The sequence below is a fragment of the Equus asinus genome, chromosome 26 (genome assembly GCF_041296235.1).
Source record: "Equus asinus isolate D_3611 breed Donkey chromosome 26, EquAss-T2T_v2, whole genome shotgun sequence".
Lineage (NCBI taxonomy): Eukaryota > Metazoa > Chordata > Mammalia > Perissodactyla > Equidae > Equus > Equus asinus.
In genome coordinates, this window is record NC_091815.1 from 20507902 (window position 1) to 20523757 (window position 15856).

Here is a 15856-nt window from a genome sequence, read left to right on the forward strand (position 1 = left end):
TGAGCGATTCTGCCACTGTGAGGCTTCCACCCACACCGTGCACTGCTCCCCGTCCTCCTGCAGGCCTGGGCAGAAGTGTGGGGCCCTGAGGGGCATCTTTGGGCGCCACCCACTCTCCCCCTGGCACCTGCCAGGCATCTGGGCGCTCACACCTCACCACCTTCAACGGGATGACCATTGAGCTCCCAGGCACCTGTGGCTCCGTCTTTGCCGAGTCCTGTGGCTCCTTTGGCTTGCTGCCCCTTTTCAGGGTGGAACTGGGGAAAGAGAACAGACCCACTACAAAGATGTCTATCCAGGTGAACAGGACCCAGATTTCCCCACAGAGAGAGAGCATTGACCTGGCCGAGGGAAGCACTTACTGGCCTCTAGGGATGACACTTGAACTAACTGAAGTGAAAAGAAATGCTTTGGTCAAACTAAGTAAGAATCACATGATGTATCCCAGTGAAAGTGCAGTGATTCTGAGTCCACAGAACTTCTCTGTGGGCCAGTTTGGTTGTTCTTGGTTACAAATAACAGGAAACCTCATTAAAGCTAATGAAGTTTAAAATCTCATTAAAACTAGAATTTTGAACAAGTCAAAATTTTAGATTACATAACTGAAAATTCCAGAGGGAGATCAGGCATGGTTTGATCAGGGCGCAGACTTTGTTTCTTGGCATTTCCCTTGATTTGTGGTCCTCCACAGTGTTAGCTTTGTCCTCAGGCTGGCTTTTCCTGTGGTGGCAAGATGACTGCAGTTTTCAGACCTCAAATGTGTACCCCCACTGTTCAAAGCAAAACTCAAATCCTTTCTTCCCTCAACTGCTAAACAAAATTCCTGTGCTTCGGTTTGATTGGACCCCAGTGAACCAATCGTTGCAGCCCAGAGAGTGTCTCAAGCCTGACAAGAGATTTTCACATATTGAGGTATATGGGGTAACTACTCAAGTTCAAAACTGATTTGGCTTGAACTAGAAAGCCTGACTCATGGCCTATCAAACACACATTGTCCATCTGCTTATCCATTAAAGGAAGGACTCTCTCTTGAGATGAAGAATGCAGACTTCCCCTCCTACGCTCTATTGGTAACAACACCCTATTGGTAATGCCGGGATTAGTCCCTTTCCTGGCATCATGGTCCTGTTGACCTGCTAATTTGCAACTGAATACCTCTTTGAAAATGTATCCTGAGTGTGTTTAATGTGTCTTCTTTGTTCTAAAGAGATAGAAGACTGTGCTGAAACCCATGTTTCTCTGGAACGCCTGCTAAGGCCTTCCCGGGTTATAGTCCTCACTCTGGCTCATAGTAAACTCACCCCAATTCTGATTTATAGGATGGTTATGGATTATTTGCGTCGACATTTCTTGGCGTATTCACGGCAGGATTTCAGAGAAACCCACCAGAGACCACCTGGAATCTACACTGAACATTTGGTACCAATAGGGGCCCATTGAGCCCCCTGGATCACTGCACTCTTCAGGTGACCCTGGGGGGTTCTCCTGAAACCCGGAGAAATCCTTATTTTAAGTTGACGGTCCAGAGTTTATATGAGCTGTTTCAAACCTTGAGACTAGGTGTCTTAGGGGGTACTGGTACAGACCCCAGGTAAGAGGAACCCAGGGGGAATTCCTAGGAAAGAGAAACCCAGGGGAATTCCAGAGGCCAGGGGAGCCTAGAGGGAACTCTGGAGTGAACGGGGCAGGCTGACCTTTTTCATTTGGCTTTAAATTGTAAAGAATTGTGTTTATATAAATTCTGAACAAGCTGCTTGATAGAGAATGAGAGACTGATGTGTTCAGCTCCAAAGAAAAGGGACACCAGCTCCTTCCAGCTCAAAGGCATTCTCAGGTGACTGAGGACCTCAGCTGGAGTGTTGGAGGGTCCAATCCTCACGATGCGTAGTGGTCCCATGGGGAACTCCGCTATCACTCATGTTAATTAATCAAAGGCTCATCCGGGGAGGCTCACGTGAGGGTTGGTCACTCCAGCTCTGAGTGCCCATGGCAGTTTTAGGCTGCCGGCGGGAGAAACCAAGGCACAAAAGAGAGTGTTTACGACCTTTCTTTGGGAAGTAACACTCACAAGCAGCACATTTCTGACCCACTACACTGTCCCTAGGAATTGTTCAGACTTTATAGCAAAACAAAACTAAAAGGAAAGTGGGAAATCGAGCTTCTAAAGGCCGACCAGGTCCCAAATGTGCAGCCTCACCTCCAGACTCCAGCTGGCTTCACGCTGTGACTTGAAAGTGCTTAATGAAATAAGGATAGCTGTTAATGGCTGGCAAGATAACCCGGGATAATTTGAAATCACAGTGGCCACTGTGGGTCTCCTTTTTAAGAGTCAGGTAACAAACGAATTTTTAAACAGTTGAGCTCACCAACTTCCAGCACAATTGCTCAAAAACTAAAGGTTCTGGAAGCTGTAAATATTTACAAAGAACAGCAAAAAAAAAAATATTTTACCAGGCTTGTTTCATGTCCTGAGGGCTTGGTTTAATAATCATCAGGTTAGAGGTCCTGAAAAGTGGTCAGACAAAATGCGCTGCACCCCATTTTGTGGTCAGAGATAGTCAGACAGAAATGTGGGTTGCACTCCATTCATAGCTAAGGGTCCTACCGAGCTGCTGCCAGCCTCAGGGGAATTCCATTGGCCATTAGAAGGAACATTCTGATTAGACAAGATCATTTAAAAGTGCACTTAAAAAGCAAAAATTTCAACATTCCAAAATAATCTTATTGAAAGTTTTGTTGCAAAAAGCTAATAGGAAATTAAGTTACAAATAGTAATTAAAGGGATATATTAGGCCATGACTTTACAGACACCCCCATAATCTAGGAGTTAATGAGACTCTGGAGATTTTCTGGGAAACTGCTCTGCTAAAGATTCCTGGAACTGTTCAATACTGCCAGGTAGTTACTGTTTGTCCTGGCTGAAACCGACAAGGTATTCAGAAGGATTTAAGCAACTTAGGATCAGAAACGTGGCCACACTGGAAGCTGACATTCAGAGTCTGATAGGAGTTTTCTTTCCAGGCCTTCCTCCCTAAGTCAAATTAACACTAAGCACCCAGAGGGAAAAAGGCAAATTAGGGTGATGGTGTTGGGCAGGTGTCCTCAACTTACAAAGCCCTGGAAGACTGGAAAGCAGTTCTAGAGAGGCAGTTCAGATTCCATCCAGTCCCTTCATCTCAAAAGGATCATGGCCTCGCCTCTCTGGGAACTGTTATCTAGCTCATCACCAATTCCTGAAACTGAAGGAAAAAAAATGGAAAAAGGCCAGAAAAACAGTCATAAGAGTGGCCTTGCTTCAAATCTAGCATCTTAGTGTCTTCTCCACGAATATTAGTAAAAAGGCTTAAAGTAAAATTTGGACTCATAACTGGTGAGCTTTGTCTTGCTGTACCTGATTCGTGGCAGTAATTTTAAAACAATAGCTGTGGAGACTGTGTATGTATCTGTCTGTGTGTTACATGTGTGTGGTGTTTTACCTGCAGATGGTATGGACAAAATTAAGAGCTCTGATTCATTGGCTTAAACTAAGTGCTTACATAAATTCTAAATGTAATAGAAATTAACCCAATGTCTTTCAAGTTAACATGAGACAAATTAATCTTTGGTAAATGAAAACTTGTTTAAGTTTGCTGGTTTGATTGAAATAGGTGTGTCCTCAGAGCTGTCAGTATTTGGATATGATGCAGACATGCCGCCTGGGTTTACTAGTCAAATATGCTCTTGTGATCTGTACAAATTCATCAGCAAAATAATAGCTTTAAAAGATAGCTAATTTTGTCTAACATCTAATGAAGTTTTTGTGGGGGATCTGAACATAATTGTTGGCAACAAATGATTTAGACAGATGAAAATGGGTAAGAGTTTTTGAGTACAATAATTATATTTTATGGTCTGAATACTTAAAAAACAGCTTTAAAATTTTTGGTGACTTAAAACTTTAGAGTTTTTCTAAATTAAGCTAAATGATAAAAACTTGTTGAGTGTCTGGGTCATTTTCAAATAAGATAAAATACTGAAACATTATTGCTAAATGTATCTAAGTTTATCTACATTTGGCTTCTTATTACAGAGAAACTAAAAAGTGTTTGGCTCTAATTGTAAACATGTCTTGTATTTGTCGATGAAAATAATCCATAACCAATCTATAAATGAAAATTTGGGAGAGTTTATTCTGAGCTAAAATCTGAGGACCATGGCCCAGGGCCTTTCTTCCCGAAGGAAGAAAGGGCACCAAAGAAGTGAGGTATACAGAGTGGTTATATACCCCCAAACAGGATGCTTTACATATGATTGAAATGTCCCTCCCACAACAGTCACAAGATTGCCCTGTCGGCACAGCACTTGATGGACACAGCAGGTAGTGGGTCTGCTGTCTCAGCGGGCGTAGCAGGAGGCAAGCCTACTGTCTCAAGCTGGGTGGTCACAGGTGAGCACAGCAATCAGTTCCTAGCCTAAGGAAAGATGCTTAATCCTTAAGGGAATGCCAACGTTGGGAGGGAGAGAGAAGTTGCACCTTTATCTCAAGGGCCTTTGTTCTTGCCACAGGGAATATCTAAAGCAGATATACAACGCATGCTCAACAGCCTCGGTCAGGCCCTTTTGGAAAGACAAGGTCAGGCCGAATTAGGTTTACACCAAATGGCTTCCTCATATACTCCAATATAGCCTATTACTTGCCATTTTTATTTGTCGTATTTTACTGAAAGATTGTACTACAAAGGTAACGTTTCTAGAAATTATAAAAAGTATTTATAAATTTACCCCAAAATGGTAGTATGAAAGAAAGTTTATAATTGCTTACTTAGTTTTTACTTAGAAATTAAGTCCATAAGAGTCAAAAGTTCTAATTGATATATGTAATTAAAGCTACTAAAAATTAATAAGGAAAACAGCCCTGTATACAAGGAAAGTAAAATATGTTTTCAGTAAAGAAGATAAAAAGAATGGAAGTATTTTTGTTTGTTGGGTTAAGAAAGATAAATTTGTCCTAAAGTACTAGAAGGGAAGATGGAAAGCATGGGACAAATTCTGAAGGTAAAAAGAAAGTTATAGAAGGTTTGTGAAAGAGAAGGTCTGAGGAAGTTCTATGCCTGGTCAAGTTGGCTAAGATTAAAGTAAATCCAATTAAGTAAATGAGTTTTAATGTCAAAAATAAGCTGGCGCAAAAATTAAAATTTGATTTTCTCTCTCAAAAGGATAATTTTCTTGAACTTTTGGTCTTCTCCTGATAAATAGGTTATAAAAGGTTTTTCTTTGAGTAAAGTCTACCTAAAAGACAGAAAAATCTGTTTTGTTAAAATAATTCCCTATGTTCCGAAGGACTGAGGTCTTTCTATTAAGATTTTTTGACTGTTTCTGTTGTCATTTTGAATATATACCTGAGCATTGTTTTGCAGTAAGCATTGTTTCCTATTTGAACAAGTGTTTTAAAACCTTTTGATATTTTTGACAAGCTTCTCCCTCAAAAAAATATTCAAATCCTGAATGAAGGCTTTCCTTTGAGCAGGGAGAAGGAAGAGAATTTCTCTGAGGATTTTCAGAGGGCCCCTGAGACTTTTCAAAGAAATCTGTTCTCTTCCTATAAAGGGGGGGATATTAATTAGACTTGTTTGGGATGCTGAATTGCATGGGAAGCACTGCCAAGTAAATAATGATAAACCTTCTTAGGTTATATTGTGTAGGTAAAGATTATTCACCATTTTAAGCTTGCTACCTTGCTTCCAACATCACAAGGGGAATAAACCATGACTGCATTCTATTATTTAGTCAGTTTACAGATCGGTCTTACTTAAACTACAAGCAAGGATGTTATCAAGCTGGATATGCTGTCCAGCCTCAAGAAGGCCAGCTACTTTCTATGAACTCCGCTAACCTACCAAGAGGTTTCCTTCTAGAGGCTCAAGAAATCGCCACAGAAGAGAAGAAATAAAGGTGGCAACAAAAGGGGGGAAACAGTACTTTTGGAAACTTTCTCCCACAGCAGCTCATAAAGCCTACACTCATTGTGCTACATGCCTAAAATATAACCTGGGGAACCATTTCATGAGTCACAAGGCCACCTTTCCCTTCATAAAGGACCCTTTGAGGTAGGGCAATTGGACTTTGTCCAAATGCCACCATCTCAAGGGTAAATATAGCTTGTAATGACTTGTGTGTTCTCATATTGGGTTGAAGACTTTCCTTCAGAAGAGTGATGGCTTTAGGTAAATTATTATTGAAAATGATAATTCCTGTTTGAGGAATTCCTACTGAGTTACATGGTGACCTGGGAACTCATTTCACCAGACAAATAATTAAATCTATTTGTAACATTTGGCCAATAATGCAGCATTTCCACTGCGCTTACCATCCCCGACCCTCAGGATTGGTGGGAAAACTGACAGCACAATCAAAAGTTAATTGGCAAAGCTTTCAGAAGCATTTCATCTCTCGTGGCCAGAAGCTCTCCCACTAGTGCTCCTCACTCTTAGATCCACACCCTTTGGTCAACATCCGCTGTCTCCTTTTGAGGTAATAACTGGATGGCCCATGCAATGAGATGAGGAAATATATGAACCAACTTTGCTTAAGGGAGATAGACTACGTTGTTGTCAGGTTCTCATTGAGATACTTAAAAGAAATGAAAGGTTGGTAGCTGATGCTTTTCACAGAGCTCCCAGACCTTGAGGATCATGGACTATAACCTGGAGAATTTATTGATCAAAAGAGACATCAAATGAAAGACTCTTTACAGTCTGTTGGAAAGGACCACACCAGGAGGAGAGGACGGCATCTGTGTAGACTGCTGTCCTAAGACTCCGGACCAGGCCTGTATTCCCAACCTTGTGTCTCCATATTTAAACCTTTGTTGTGCTTAAACTGTATACCTATTTTATAATTGCTCCATTTAAGGTTTCAAAATACTATCATACTTAAAGAAAGTGACTGATTTGGAACAGACTGATCTTGAAGGCCAGGCATTTATCGGGTAGCTCTTAATGGAACTCAGTGGTTATGTGGTACAAATCTCTGGCCTTGGCTACTGCCTGGATGCTAAAACACTGCACCCTGAGCTTCCCTTGGATGTAGGGAAGGATTCAGGCTGAGCTGGCATCTGTTGCCAACCTCCCTCTCTTTAAGGCCTGGTGGGCTCATTCAGTGTTCCACTGGTGTGACCACTGAGAAACTAGCTTTATTTGCTCCTCCTTTGGGGCTAGAGGATGTCATATCACGTACAGAAACCCTTAATAGCAGTCAAGCAGGAATAGCCTTATTAGATACTGAAATGTCTTTAATGAGAAAGGCTGTCCTTCAAAATAGAATGGCTTTAGCTATTCTTACAGCATCCCAAGGTGGTACATAGAAATCATTCGGACTTAATGCTGTGTTTTTATACCTGAGGAATCTTCCAATGTGTCATCTCTGCTAAAGCACAAAAAAAAGCAGGTGAGTGCCTCAAGCAATCTCATACCTGGTCTTGATTTGTTTAGTTGGCTCCCTTCCGGTATTGGCTTCCATTTGTGACCTGGATTGCAATTCCTATTTCTATTGCTCCTTGGAATTCTTGTATTGGTCATAATATTCAAACTAATTTCTGTTTTCTCAGCGTCGTATGACTGGCATGCAAGCTAGAGTAATGATTGCTCAGCAACTTGAGATGGTTGATGGATCCTACAACCCTGGATGAATCCCCTTTTACTAAGGCTATGCCCAAGAATTCATTTTTAAGCTTATCATTTCAAGCATTGGATTACCTCTTCTATAATTGTTATAACAAGGTAACTGTAAGAAGTCTTGTAAAAGCACATGTGCAATGTTTGTGTGATAATCTAAAAATAATTGACAAGTTACATCGCCTCTGAAACACTTCCCTGGTTAATATATACCTCTATACTTGTCCACTATATCTGACTATTTCCCCCCAACGTGGATAGCTGGGCAGATCAATGAAATAAAAGCCTAGGACCAAGGGACATGTTGGACCCAGGGCAGGCAGCAGCCACCCTGGCACCGAGGGACAATATTTTGATCAGCAATGCTTTCTATTGAAAGATTATTGATCAAAAGGGGAAAATGACAGGAGATTTTCACATATTGAGGTATATGGGGTAAATATTCGAGTTCAAAACTGATTTGGCTTGAACTAGAAAGCCTGACTTATTGCCTATCAAACACACACTGTCCATCTGCTTATCCATTAAAGGAATCTCTCTTGAGATGAAGAATGCTGACTTCCCCTCCTACGCCCCATTGGTAACAACACCCTATTGGTAACACCTGGATTAGTCCCATTCCTGGCATCATGGTCCTGTTGACCTGCTAATTTGCAACTGAATACCTCTTTGAAAATGTATCCTGAGTGTGTTTAATGTGTCTTCTTTGTTCTAAAGAGATAGAAGACTGGGCTGAAACCCATGTTTCTCTGGAATGCCTGCTAAGGCCTTCCCGGGTTATAGTCCTCACTCTGGCTCATAGTAAACTCACCCCAATTCTGATTTATAGGTTGGTTATGGATTATTATGGATTATTTGCATCGACAAGCCTATATATATGATCTTAGCCTCAGGAGCTGTTGGCGTGAGAGGCCCCCCAGCCGTCACAGCGGCTCACGCAGGGAGAAGGGTAAAACAGGAGCCCACTCCTTGGGTTCACATTCCCAGACCAGTATTTCTTGTTGCAACAACCTTCAGAGAATGTAAACGCCCTGGAAAAGCTCCCCTCTGAGACCGGGGACCTTTCTCTGGAACCCACAGGGTGGATGTGCTTTCCCCGCCTGAGGCCCTGCCTACAAGAGTTCCATTGTTGGCTGTTGGAAACACACAGGCCGTGCCCCTCCCACCCCACCCCCTTCCAGGAAGGGAACTGGCTTTCAGGATTAGTCACGCCGCAGTGTCCCACACAACAACCCCATTGAATCCCAAGGGCAGCCCTGCCAGCCGAGTGCTATTCTTATCCCCGTTGTACAGATGGGCCAACTGAGGCCTCGGGAGTGAGACTTGCTGCCTGAGGTCACACGGCGAGAAGGAGGTGAAGCGAGGATTTAAACCTGGGCTTTCTGGCTCCAAGTTCCTCCCGTTTCCACCTGTGGGCCTACTGTGTGCCCCCAAAGCTGTGAGTGGGGGGACTTGATTCATCTGTTAGGGACCTGGGATATAGTAACTCTCAAGAATGGTTTTCATTTATTCACTCAACAAATATTTTCTGAGCACCTACTTGGTGCCAGACCCCGTGCTCGGTGCTGGGGCCACAGAGGGAACGGAACAGCGGACATCCTTTCCTGCAGGAGCTGACACTGCAGAGGGGAGAGAGATGATACGCGATACACATAACCCATAAGAGTGTAATTATACAGGTCAGGGGGTGCAGGCTAGTGCCACGGAGAAAATAAAGGGAACGGGGTGGGGCGGGGCGGTTCCAGGGGAAAGATGTGGTTTTAAATCCGGCGGCTAAGGAAAGCGTCATCAAGAAGGACATGTTTGAGCAAAGCCCTGAAAAAGGAAGTGAAGGAGGGACCCACGTGCACACCTGCAGAGTCTGGCCGGGTCAGCGCCTGGTGTACTGGAGGACCAGCAGGAGGTCAGTGTGGCTGGAGCTGAGTGAGAGAGTGAGTGACCGCTTGGGGGGAGGAGATGATGAGGCCAGAGAGGTGACAGAGAGGAGTGACTTGTGGGTTGTGGGTCGTGGTGAGGACTTCTCTTTTACCCCGCGTGAGTGCAGCCAGGGGAGGCTCTGACCCTGGAGGGCCCTGACCTGACTGAAGTTCACAGGCGGCTCCTGGCTGCTGTGGGGAGCAGACCGCAGGGGACAGGGATGGAGCAGGGAGACAGGGCTGGGGCTGCTGTGATGGTCCAGGAGGCAGAGGATGGAGGCCGGGCCAGGGTGGGGCAGTGGGGAGAAGTGGTTGGCTCTGAAAGTAGTTTCTGGGGTCTAATTCCCTCTTCTAACTTGATGTCTGTTCTTGGGACCCTCAAAGTTATGTGGGGCCCTCTTGTCTTTTGTCACCTTCCCCCCCAACACACACACACAGAGTGTGGCACCAGATGACCTGGCCTGGAATCCCAACTTTGACCGTCCATTGACTGCGTGACTGGTGGCTAAGTGGCCGAGCCCCTCTGTGCCACAGTTCCCTCCACTGGGAGAATAATGCCCACCCAGCAGGCGGAGAGTCCTGCGGCTGCCCACGCCAGGACTGTTAGTGGCCAATAGAGAGAGGCAGTTGGCAACGGTGGGTGAGTGACTCAGGGATGTGCGCGGTGCGGAGCAGCGTCCACTCTCAGAGGCCGAGGCGCAGGGGATGGAGGCTGGGAATGCTGAGACGTCAGAGGCCCGGCCACAAGCCAACTGCTGGGTCGGTGCCTCCCTGTAACCACGGTGCCAGCCAAGCTCATAGAACTGCAGACTCATCTCCTTCCTCTGCAGCGGGGCAGGAGCCGTCAGGCCGAGCCAGCCCCCAGCCGCTGGGCAGCAGGGAGGGGCAGGCCCCCCAGCTGGGGAGGGGCAGAGCTGGGTCCCCAGGGTCAGCAGCTGGAACCGATCCAAGAGAAGGAAGAGCTTGTGGGAAGGCAAAAAAAGAACACAGGCTTTTATCGAAAGGGAAAATATATATATAATTTATAGTATATACACAAATCCATAATTTCCTGAGTCCAATTAAATTTTGTTTATTGAACTTTTAGGTTACCCAATTCTGAGTTTGCTTTTTCCTCCATTCCTTTGCTGTTTTTTTTTTTTAATCTTGTGGTTTGTTATTTTGTGTTAACTTTCATTTTAAAGTTTTACCGGGGCTGGCCCCCTGGCATATTTGTTAAGTTCGTGCACTCTGCTTCGGCAGCCTGGGGTTTGCGGGTTCGGATCCCAGCACGGACCTAGCATGGCTCATCAAGCCATGCTGTGGCAGCGACCCACATACAAAGTAGAGGAAGATTGGCACAGATGTTAGCTCAGTGACAGTCTTCCTCAAGCGAAAAAGAAAAGTTTTATTGGTTTTCCCCAACTTTTATTTTGAATTTTTTATCTACAGAAAAGTTTTGTAAACAGTACAATGAACCCAAACACCCCTCATAGAGATTCACTCATCCTTAATATTTTGCCTCCTTGCTCTCTCTCTGTACCTATGCATATCATCTTGTGCTGAGTTTCTCCATCTCAGCCATCTTTGCTGGACCCCCTGTGCTGGCATTTTGGAAGGGTCCGTCCTCTCCTTCGTTAATAGCCCATCAAATCCTTTCCAGGAGGGAGTCACAAAGCATGACCTGGCTTTTCTCTAATCGTGCCTTTGCCCCTCGCTGAGGGCAGACCTGGATGACATCCTGGGGATCTTTCCTGCATCAACCACGCCCCCATACGTCCCCAGGATGCGTCTGTCCAAGGTCTCTGCTGTAACCTGGCCGCAGCGGTGGAAAGCGGGTCTGAGATGGGAGGTGACAGGAGCAGGCCCGGGGTCCCAGCACCCGTGGTCTCCCTCTCCCTCAGTCCCTCCCACGGAGCCTCAGCCGGGGGAAGGTGGGGCCTGGGTCACCCCCTGGAGAGGGACCTGCCCCCCAACAGCTGCCACCAAGGGGAGTGTGGGCACTGGTAGGCAGAGTCTCCCATGAGGGCTGGAAACGCGGCTCGCTGTGTTGAAACACCCAATGTCCAGATGTTGGCAACTATTAATATTTGCAGCACTTTGTGAACCAAAGGGAAGACACACAATAGTTGGGTTTGGCTCTGGGGCAGCCAGTTTGAGATCCTTGCCTTAGAGACTGAGGAGGCCGCAGGGCGCCCCCGTGAGCCCCAAGCCCCCGCCCCAGATACATATCCTGCCCTCTTGTGCTTCCCTGTAACCCCGACTCACACCCAGGATCCCAGCTGTCGGCCCAAGCCGCCTCCCCCAGTGATGAGGACACTGGACGATAAACCTGGTCCTCTGTCAGCAGCTCCGCCCTCACCCCTCAGCTCCTGCGAGGCCTCTGTGACCATGGGGAGGGACAAGAATGCCCTTCTCTTAGTCAGCAGACGCCTCCTGAGCGCCCACCACTTGCCAGGCACTGTCAATAATTCAGGTGGGAATCCTGGGGAGGAGCCGACATGCTCACAGGGAGGCGGACAACGGAAAAAGCAAAGAGGAGTTTCCTAGAACACGCTTTGAAGATAGATAAGTCATAAGGGGACGGAAAGGGCGCAGGGTGGGGGGTGGTGATTTTAAATAGGGTGGTCAGGGAAGGCCACAGGAGAAGGTGGTGTCTGGGCCAAGACTTGAAGAAAGTAAGGGAATGAGCCGTGCTGACACATGGGACAAGAATTTCAGACAGAGGAAACCAATGTTGCAAAGGCCCTGAGGCAGAAACATGCCTGGAGCGTTTCAGGAAGAGGAGGCCCAGGTGGCTGGAGCAGAGTGACAATGAGGGGGACCTGAACCTCCCCCCATCTTGCCTAATCCCTGATCCAGGGGACCTGATCCAACCATTGGACACATTTCATTTGGTCCACAAAGTGTTACGGAAACTAAAAGTCAGTCACCAACACTTAAAAGTCAGGAGATTTCACCATAAAAATCAACATGTCCAGCTTCTCTTGGTGTGATGACATCACAGCAGCACCAAGGGCAGACCTCAAGGGGCCTGCAGACCCCAGGCTGCCCTGTGTGGCACTTTACATGGCTCCTGGGAGCCAGGCAGACTCCCACAGACACGCCCACAGCCACGCCACCCAAAGTGGCAGGACACAGTCACCTACCAGCTCTTGCTCTTTTTCCACAGGTGCTGAATTATGAGGCCCTGAGGAGCAGCTCCACAGAGCCCCAGAAGGCCACATGCATTGGCCCGCAGTATCTCGGTCCCCATCTGGCCAGGCAGTAGGAGCTTGGAGCATTGCCATGACCGCACGTCCCCGGTTCACTGGCCCAGCCTCTCAGCCTCTACCTGGGAAGTGGGCCCCAGCCCAACTAGCCCCCCTCACCTGGGCTGGGGTGCCTCTGGCTCCCACACCCAAGGCTGGCCCGTCTAGGGCCTATAAGCTTGCCAGGAGCCTGCAGAAACGCTCACAACCTTAAAAGAAGAACAATAAAGTTACTGACCCCTGAATATCAAAGCAAAGGGCAAAACCAAAATTAATACAGCATTGAATCAGCGACACCCTGGGGCCTTGATTTCAGTACTTCAATTTGGCATTCCAGAAAACTCTGTGATGTTCAGAAACTGCCTGTAGATTTGGTTTTTCTCACTTTGCAAGAATTCCCAGGATACTGAGAAATCAGCTTCAACAGGTTCTTCAGGGTCAAATGATCGCAAAAGCAAAATGAAGGGGAAATATTTCAAATGCCTTTGGTAACTATATACTGTAATAATATATGCAGCATATATTTACATATAAAAGACATACACCCACATGGACACATATAAATAAGTGGGCACACTTTCAATATGGCTGAAGTCAAATCGGCCTAGAATACTCACCCCAAAAGAGATGCAACCCCCAATAGGATGCAAGCTCCCCATGCCCCTGCAGGCCTCTCCAGGGTCCCAGCGTGCACACCTTCACTGTCCACATGGGTCCTGGGTCCTGCCTCTCTGGCCACGAGCCCCAGCTCCAGCCCAGCACACGCGTGGATGTGGCACTGTCTGGTCCAGCCTGGGAGGAAGTTATTGTTGGCCCAGGTTGGGTACAAGCCCCAAAAGCATCTGTATATCCGAAGGCAAGACCATGGCAATTAAAGATTCGGGAAGTGAAGTTGGTTGAGGTCTCTAATTGGTGATCCCCCAGGCTGAAAGCAGCCCTTAGATGTGTTTTGTTTGACCTGCATAATTTTTTAAAAACCTGAGCCAACTTTTAATATGGGAATTCGGCATAAAGATTCAGATTTCCTACATCTATTGAAAATGTAGCAGCAATTGGCTGGAACCGTACAGAAACTATCCTTTAACTCTATTTTTTCTTTTGCTGAGGAAAATTCGCCCTTAGCTAACATCTGTGCCAATCTTCCTCCACTTTATTTGTGGGTCACTGCCACAGCATGGCTGACGAGTGGTGTAGGTCCGAGCCCGGGATCTGAACCCTTGAACCTGGGCTGCTGAAGTGGAGCATGCCAAACTCAACCACTACGCCATGGGGCTGGCCCCCTCTTTCAAGTCTTTTATTTAAACTTTCTTTTCAAAGTAGTGTATTTTTGGGATGTAAAATTCAAAAGGTACAAGAGGGTGTATGATGATAGTGAGTCTCCCTTCCAGCCCGTGCCCCAGCCCCTCCATCACCCTCCCCAGGAGTAACCAGAGGCGCCCATCTCCAAAGATGTTTCACTCACATACAAGTGTATGCATACACATTATTTCCCCCTCACAGATGGTAGCGTACTTCTCTACATCCTGTTTTATTCCCGTAGCAAGATGTCTGGGAGCTACTTCTGTATCCGTCCAGGTGAGCTCGCTTGGTCTCTTCGCGGACTGCCCTTCAGACAGGACAGTAGCTCTCCTCTTTGCCCAGTCGCCACCGTGCCTTATAGTGTCACGCCCGGCCTGCTTCAGTCATTCGCGATTCTTGCCCTCCCCTTCGGCATCTGAGTTCGCTGACTCTGGCGCAGGTGAAGGACAGAGCGTGCCTCCCAGCCACGCGGCACCTGCCCCTGCTCGCTGCCGATGCCTGCAGTTCCTGGACTTCCCAGCAGAGGGAGACACCACTCTGCTCGCAAGACCACCCAGGGGGTCTTCCCAGGGACTGCAGTCTTGAAACATGTGGGCAAGAGATGCTGTCTGCCCAGACATAAAGACCCTCTTAACTGGACTGGGATCCCCCTTAACTGGACTGGGATCCTTGCCCTCGGGTCTCCCCTTACCCTGTTTCTATCCCCGCCTGAACCTCCTGTTTTGACTGAGCCCCACCCTGAGTGCCCTCTCCTCTCCTTATAGGGACTGTCCCCTCCTTAATGGGGTGGGGAGAGGCCTTGTCCGAGTCTGGGGCCAGGGACTGAGAAACTGCCCAAGGGTACCACATAAAGACAGCATGTATCTGGGTGCCCCTCCCTGCTGAGAACCGGGGGGGGGGGGTCCTTTCTCCTTGCCCCCAGCACGCAGCCCCCAGCAGAGTCTTGACCCCGAAATCCGCTTTCCCTCCCTACAGTCCACACTCCCGCCAGGATCCTCTCCCTGGCCCGGCCCCTGTGCCCCTCCGCCCCACCCCCGCTGTGGTGTTGGGGTCGCCTGGAGTCCAGCTGGTGGCCAGCGCAGAGCCACCCCTTCCTGGCCCTGCCCCTCCCCATGACCCCAATCCTCCGCCAGCCACTCAAAGGCGCCTTGTTCTCCATCCAGCCCCCAGACAAAAGTCCCTCTGTCTGAAAAGACGGAATTGGGGGGAGGGGGCACCCCAACGGAGACCGTGTGGGGGCCTGCACAGACCCCAGCAGGAAGGAATGCCATGAGGAGGAGGGGCAGGAGAGGGAGGAGAGGGGAGGGGAGCCCTGCACAGTGCAGTGGCCTTATCTGGAGTGGAGGCGGGTGCCACCCCAACGCCCACTAAGTAGGCCCCGGCGTCTGGCTCCCAGCACCCTTGGGAGGAGGCCGGGCTGGGAAGGTCTGCCTGGTGCTTGGGAACCAGGTCCCCATCTCCCTAGGGCATGATGGGCTCCATGGGCATGATGCGGGGGTCTCGGTCTAAGGCCCAGCAGCCCCCACCCTCACCGCTACCCCCACGACCTCGGTCCTATCAGCATCTCCTGCCGACCTCAAGCTGTGTCAACAGCCCCAAGTGGCCTGGAAGGGGACTCTAGATCCCATCATGGCCACCAATCCCTCCTCCAGGCACAACACAGCATCTAAGTAAAAGAAATTAGGTTGTTACACCAACGCATCCCCTTCCCCCACCACCCGCCAGTCAGGAGCTCTGCTCTTAAAGCTCTGGAAACTTC